General features: G+C 44.5%; 1 pseudogene; it reads right to left on the bottom strand.

Annotated features, from left to right (window-relative positions):
* Positions 1 to 3,105: 3,105 nt before the first annotated feature.
* LOC140377238 (uncharacterized) lies at positions 3,106 to 4,562 on the bottom strand (annotated as a pseudogene).
* Positions 4,563 to 7,302: the final 2,740 nt, after the last annotated feature.

A 7,302-nucleotide genomic window follows, 5' to 3' on the forward strand; every position in this document is an offset into this window, starting at 1 on the left:
ACTCACTGGTCAGCACTCTGAAGATGAGAAAGATACTCATTAGAACATTGATATATTCTGCATATTTAACGGAGTTAAATGGAATATGTTATTGACAGATTTACATTTCGCTCTGTAACACAAAAGTTCCTCTTTTCACATTATTTTTTAAAGCTGGAACCAAACGTAATTTACTTATGCATAAGTTTAAACCTTAGAAGTTAGAACATAAGTGACATGTTTGCTAAATCTCTACATATTCCATGGAAGTAAATCCATGACATTCCTATACAAAACAAGCGTGTGCTTTATTTAAACACAGCACACTTCATTATTAAATGGGTAATAAAACCTTAAATGTCGTCTTATCAGCCCTGTGAGAACACGACTGTCACTTTTAAACACCTTTACATTTATATATGTAAGATATGACCCATTTCAGCAGGTTATATTTGAATTATTGGTAGTTTTTTATAGCACATAATACAAACATCACTTTATTTCCCTTCTTTCTCTAGTTTTCCTTGATCTGTGCTTAACCTTTTGTCTCTTAGAACATTTAGTAAGAGAAATAATTAGTTATTTATTTGCAGAAGCACGAGCCATCACGACGTGTTGTTGCATCTTTGTGTAGCTAAACTTTAGCTAAACTTTAGCTTACGTTAGCTCGTGTTAGCTCGTGTTAACTTGTGTTAACTGTGTAATCGTTGTTTTACACTTCATATGGAACGATGTGTGAAACGTGAGGAATGACATACAAACACAACTTACGTGTATCGTGGTCTCGTCTCGTCACTTTCTTCTGCTTGTGTTTAGTTTCCGTCACATGTTCTTCTGAGGCTCGTTCACGAGGGTCACGTGCGCGCTCGGTGCGCGTACACCGTTCTCCGGGAGGTTAAAAATGTATTTTTTAAGTATTTTAGAAACAGTCAAAGAGTGAAATTCCTTCTATTTTATTTTTAGACTAAAAACAATTTAGCATGTTTGGTAATTTTAGAGGCCGAAGTCTTGAAATGGTCCGACCAAAAGGCTGCATTCTGCGAAGTGGCCACTACTCAATTTGGAGCCAGAGGCAAAGGGGGCGTACCCTATCCAGATATTATAATACATCCATGGGAAAAACCAAGGCTGGACGGATGCATGTTGAAATTAAGTTAGGATCAAGGATGAGAGACAACTTCTTTTTAAAATATATTTCATTTTTCAAATATTAAAACATATTAAAACAAATACAATACAATGCCAGTCCTTACAGTGATCACCAAGACAAGTTCCTATGTTTGTGAATTTTGTTCACTGATTCTGTTCGTTGTTGCATTTTGTGTCATCCATTTCCCGAGGCCCAAATACATCGTCCTGAAATCCATTGGGATGGTGATGGTGATAAATTGTCTGTTATGGTTCGTTCAGACCGGTGCGGCAAAAGCGTCCAGTTTACATTCAAAGTCTATGTAAACGCGCGGCGAGCACCTCCTGCGTTTTTGCGGCGCGGTTTCCGCTTATTTGCGGCGCGATTCGCCGTGGAGTGCGGCGAGGCGGGGGCGCTTTTGCGTTTTCCGCTTGAGACGCTTTGACGGGCGTATAAGCTTCAATGCATCAAAACGGTTCGCCGCAAATAAGTTCAGAATTTTGAGCTTTTCTGGTGCGGCGGGGAGAGCGGCGAATCAGAGATGACGCTCCGGTGACGTACGTACGCATTTTGCCCGGGCAAAATCACGTTTGTCCCAGGCAAATTACAGACATGGCGGACGAAACGCTGATTGTGGCAGTGTGCGCTGAAGGAGATGTATGACGTGGGAACGATGGAGTACAGGAACAGGAGAAAGAAGGACCAAGCCTGGAGAAAAGTCAGTGAGGAGACGGGACTGTCTGGTAAGTTTTTACAGCTTTTAAACGATAAAAAAATGTGTCGATAGTTGATGGATCCAAATAATTTTGGGATCCATCAACTATCAACTCAATATCAACCATTGTTTCTTGTGTGTTTGACAAGTAAATGTGTTTATTCAGAGGAAATCTGCAGAAAGAGGTGGAAGAGCTTGAGGGACACGTACATGAAGGAGAAGAAGAAAGAAAGAGAAAAGAGGAGTGGGTCAGCAGCAAAGTGGCGCTACTCTGGGGTCATGTCCTTCCTCGACCCTTTCATCACTCCCCGTGAGTCAAGCGGAAACATGGAGAAGGGTCGAGGAGGCAGAGGACCCCAGAGAGCCTGAAGATGCAGCAGAAGGGCTCTCCGAATCAGGTTTGTTGTATGAAACTTGAAAAAAAATATTGGCTCCATAGAAAATACGTATGCCTCATTAAATGTTATATTTAATAAAGCAATAAATGTAATTGGCTGAAATATAACTGCTGTGCAATGTTCTTTTAGAAGATCAGGAATTGAATTGCCGACCTTCTGCTGCTGGGGATGCTGGCCCTTCTGGCCCTTCTGCTGCTGGGCCTTCAGCTGCTGGCCCACCCACAGGTGTGTGAAATCATTTGGTTTGAAAAAATAACAATTTCCTTTTTTTTTAGCCCGTGTCATCTAAATTGCTATGTGTATTATTTTTTCTTTAGGCCCAGCGAGGAGGAGGAAGAGGCCCAGGGATCAGGAGCGCAGCTATGAGGAGTATCTGCTGGAGGGGCTTATGGCTTGCCATGCTACTGCTGCTGCTGCTCCTCCTCCTCCTCCTCCTCCTTGTAAATCGTTCTTTGTTATTTTGTTCATATTGTAAATAATAGTTCTATTTTTGTAAAAATAAATTTGTTTGTTATAAAACGTGTCTCCTGTATACCTCTGCACTTTCTTATATATAATCCTGGGTAGTTAAATTTTATTAATTTAAAGCTGTACTTAAGTCATTATCCAAAATTAAAAATAATAAACAAAAAGCTGAGCTAATCAATGTTTCATTTATTTAACTTTATCTCATTCTATGTAAACAGCCTGGCATTTGGGCTCAAACTTGACAGATCATGTGGTCTTTGCACACGTTGCCTATAAATATGAAAAACACTTTATAAAAACACTATATACAACAGGCTGTGGACAAATGTACATAAACAGACTCAAATTAAGCTCTTTGTTGTTTAGTGCGTGGCTCTTAAAAGAGCCGTTGTGGGTCAGTCCTGTGGAGGACATGACTACTCTCTGGGCTGCCATGGCACTGCTCCTTCTTCTGAGAAATGGGCCTTAAACGCCTCCCTCACCCTCTCGGGATGCGTTGTTTGCCCCGATCAGCCCCACACCTGGAAGTGGCTCCTCCTGTGCTCCAACTCCTCACGCTCCAGGCACATGCTCCGGCGCTGTGGCCCGCATGAAATTGTGGAGGAGACATGTCGCCTTCACGCACTTCTCCACAATTTCAGGGTGGACTTCCAGGCGCCGCAGGAACATCCTCCACTGTGAGGTCCAGATCCCGAAGGCGTCTTCAACCACCAGCCGTGCCCGACAGAGGCGGTAGTTGAAGACCCGGTCTTCAATGGCGAGGCGCCCACTTCCAGGGAAGGGTCGCATCAGGTGTCTTTGCAGCGGGAAGGCTTCATCCGCCACAAAGACATGCGGCTGTGGGCCTCTGCCTTCAGCCCCGGGCAGGTTCTGGTCAGGGGGCAGCTGGAGAGTGCCTTTACGTAGGGCCTGACCAAAGGCAGAGTTGGACAAGATCCCCCCGTCACTCGTCCTCCCGTATCCCCCCATGTCGATTACCCGGAAACGATACCGGGCATCGACCACAGCCAGGAGGACAACGGAATGATCCCCCTTATAATAAAAAAAAAAGCGGGATCCTGAGTTGGGAGGGGCCTTCAGCCGGACATGTTTCCCGTCAATAGCTCCACTGCAGAGAGGGTAGTTCCACCGCTCCTGGAACTCTGCTGAACTCGACCTCCAGTCCTCTGCTGTGGGAACAGCCATAAAGTCTGCCACGAGACAGTCCCAGATGACAGCTGCAACTTCAGGGACGATGGAGGAGACTGTGGACACACCAACCCTGAAGCTGCTGGCAATTGTCCTATAGGAGTCTCCAGTGGCAAGAAAACTGAATAAAAAACAAAAAAATAAAACAAACTATACATAGCCTGAATATAGTTTACTTGTACTTTTATCAAATATACCACAATCGATTCTAAAATGGTGCACTAGACCAGGCAATATAAAGACATTTTAATAAAAATACACTTGCTGTTGCATGAACGTCGAGCTGCGTTTATATATAGTTCAAACACCGTCCAATATTTACCCTGGTTACTTTTATTAGCTATGTATGAATACACTCTGTTATTACATGAATAATTACTGACCGAAGACAGATGGACAAGCGCTCAGCAGCTGGAATCGAGCGCCTATAGTTGGTGTCCTGGTGGGTTATTCTCGCACCAATGCGGGACAACAGGTCGTCGAACTGGGGACGGGACAGACGAAAGTAGCACTGAAAGCGCTGGTCGTCGAGCCGCAACTCCTGCAGCAAATGGTGGAATTCACCAAACTCCGATCGCCTCTGCAGTATTTGGTGAACCCACGCACGTTGCCGCCGAGCCCGGCGCCTCCGTATGAGGGTTTTCAGAACCAAATACGTGAACACTTCTGTCTCTATATCCGCCATTTTCACCAACAGAGAGAAGCCGCCAAACACAATACCTCCACTGCACATGAGCACGCGGCGAACGCGCGTCTGCTTATTATATTTCGGCTCTGCTCCCTTGCGTCGAGAACGCGGCTTATTTGTGTTTTTCTTCATACGTACTTGCGTCCAACTTCGCCAATAGGCGCGAATAGATGTTTGCGGTTTGAACGGGGCATAAGGCTTTGTTGATCTCAGTCCAATACTTGTGAGCAAAAGACAGACAAGAGACAGTCCAAAACACATGATAGTGGTTTGCCTCCTGCTGCCACAGTTTCACCAACAGCCAGCACTTCCCTGTTAATAATGGGCCCTTTGACATGGGGTTATAAAGAAATGTGACACATTTTTCCAACAGAATTCTCTCCTAACATATGATTTTGTGGTTCTCCACTGAAATATACATTTTTTCCCATTCTTCATCAGCCAAAAAAAAGTGACCTTCTCTTTCCCATCTGTCCTTGATGTAATCAGTGGAGTGACTGCCCAAATTGTTAATACATTGATATAAATTCGATATTATTCCTTTGAGAGGAGAAAACTTGCTGTCCGAAATGTGTAACACAGAGACCTGTATTTATAGTTTACCCCCATATTCTTAAGGCACACAGTTGATCAGAATAGCACATGTGCAGTGTTGTGCCTGAACGCGTTTGTTGAACGAAAGTTCATGAACGCGTTCATAATTTTGGTGAACGTAAACTAAACGCACTGTATTACTGCCGACGAACGATACTGTGAACGCGTTCCTTCTGGTGTCTGTGAACGGCACGTTCATTCTTTTTAATTTTGTTCAATAAGGTGTCAGATTTCTAGAGACTTTCAGGCGAAAAACACACCGTTAGCAGCATGGACGCGACAGCAACAGAGCAGCAGGAGTCGCCCTACGACCAGTTACGTGAGTTTTATTATAGGCCGTGACTACAGAGCCGCGGCGTGGTCAAATAACCCAGCAGTTTCAGGAGCCGCGGCACGGCCATATAGCCTCATGGCTAACCCTAACCCTAACCTTAACCCTAAGCCTAACACGGCGCGTTCTAACCCGGTGCGGTCAAATAGCCCAGCAGTTTCAGGAGCCGCGGCACAAAATAGCCTAGCAGTTTCAGCCACGCACCGCGGCTCTGTAGACACTCCCTTTATGATAAGGTCGGTGAGGATGGGAACAATCTGCATTTCTGTGCTGACTTTGCCTCTGGGGAAGTCTGTCCCTTTAATGTAATTGGATATGAAGATGAAATCTGACACATAGTATCAGCATTAAACTAATAAAATAATTGCTGCCTGTGGTTGTATATGGGCTGTGGAAATAATTTAGAAACATTATAGCATAATATTGAAAAAAATAACTGAACTAGTTCATTTTAAAATGTGTGAACTATGAACTGAACTAGTTCATGTTGCAAGTGAACTTTCCCAACACTACACATGTGGCCTTTTGTCATACGTGTATGATTTAGCCTTCACCGTGTAATCTGAACCCAGTTACAAAGTACAACATAATTTCAACCAAACAAGGATAGTTTTTTGACAAAGACTCAGGAGCGTTCCTCTGGCCCGTATTTCTCCCAATCCTGAAGGTTCTAGTAGCTATGTCCACGTTGGCGGATTTTCAAAATCCGACGAACATGAAAGGCTGGGTGAACATCAATGATGCGGGCAGAAGGAGGGGGTTCGGTTGGTGGGCAAAGACTCATTAACGGGCTTAAGTTGAGACACATGGAAACTTGGCTGAATCCTCATTGAAGCAGGTAACTTTAACTTTTACAGCAGCAGGGCTAATAATCCTGTTGATTTCAAATGGCCAAATGTAATGCAGTGCCAGAATCAGAAAAGGTTTATTGCCAGTGCTAATGAACAGAATTCACATAGGAATTTGCTTACGATACGGTGCAACATCAAACAACGAACAGTGATAAAACCTATATAAGTCAAAAAGAAACACAATCTAAAAGGTGCCTTGCCCTCTCCAGGTGGGTGGGGAGTCCTTGCCCAAAGTGGAGGAGTTCAAGTATCTCCGGGTCTTGTTCACGAGTGAGGGAAGGATGGAGCGTGATATAGACAGGCAGATCAGTACAGCGGCTACATCGGACTGTTGTGGTGAAGAAGGAGCTGAGTCGAAAGGCAAAGCTCTTGATTTACCGGTCAATCTACGTTCCTACCCTCACCTATGGTCATGAACTTTGGGTAATGACAGAAAGGACAAGATCGCAGATACAAGCGGTAAAAATGAGTTTCCTCCGTCGGGTGGCTGGGCGCTCCCTTAGAGGGAGTCACATGGGAGGAGCTCGGAGTAGAGGCTCCTCTCTTCCACGTCGAGATGAGCCAGCTGAGGTGTTCCGGATGCCTTCTGGGTGCCTCCCTGGGGAGGTGTTTCGGGCATGGTCCAAGACCCAGGACATGCTGGAGGGACTATGTCTCTCGGCTGGCCTGGGAACACCTAGGGATCTCCCCGAAGAAGTTAGAAGAAGTGTCTGGTGAGAGGGAAGTCTCGGAGTCCCTGCTTGGACTGCTGCCCCCGCAATTTAAAATAGGCTTCCTATATAGACAAAATTTACAGTTGACATTACAGGACTGGAAAGGGAATGTCTTTAGGCAAGGCAAATATATTTGTAGAGCACAACTCGTATACAAGGCATTTCAAAGTGCTTCACACAACAGGTAAAATGCATAGAAATCATAAAACAGTTTAAGACATAAAACAAAACATTGCAAAGGAAATCAT

The sequence above is a fragment of the Eucyclogobius newberryi genome, unplaced genomic scaffold (genome assembly GCF_026437365.1).
Source record: "Eucyclogobius newberryi isolate DKJ021-1_F unplaced genomic scaffold, fEucNew1.0.hap1 SCAF_4, whole genome shotgun sequence".
NCBI classification, from domain to species: Eukaryota; Metazoa; Chordata; class Actinopteri; order Gobiiformes; family Gobiidae; genus Eucyclogobius; species Eucyclogobius newberryi.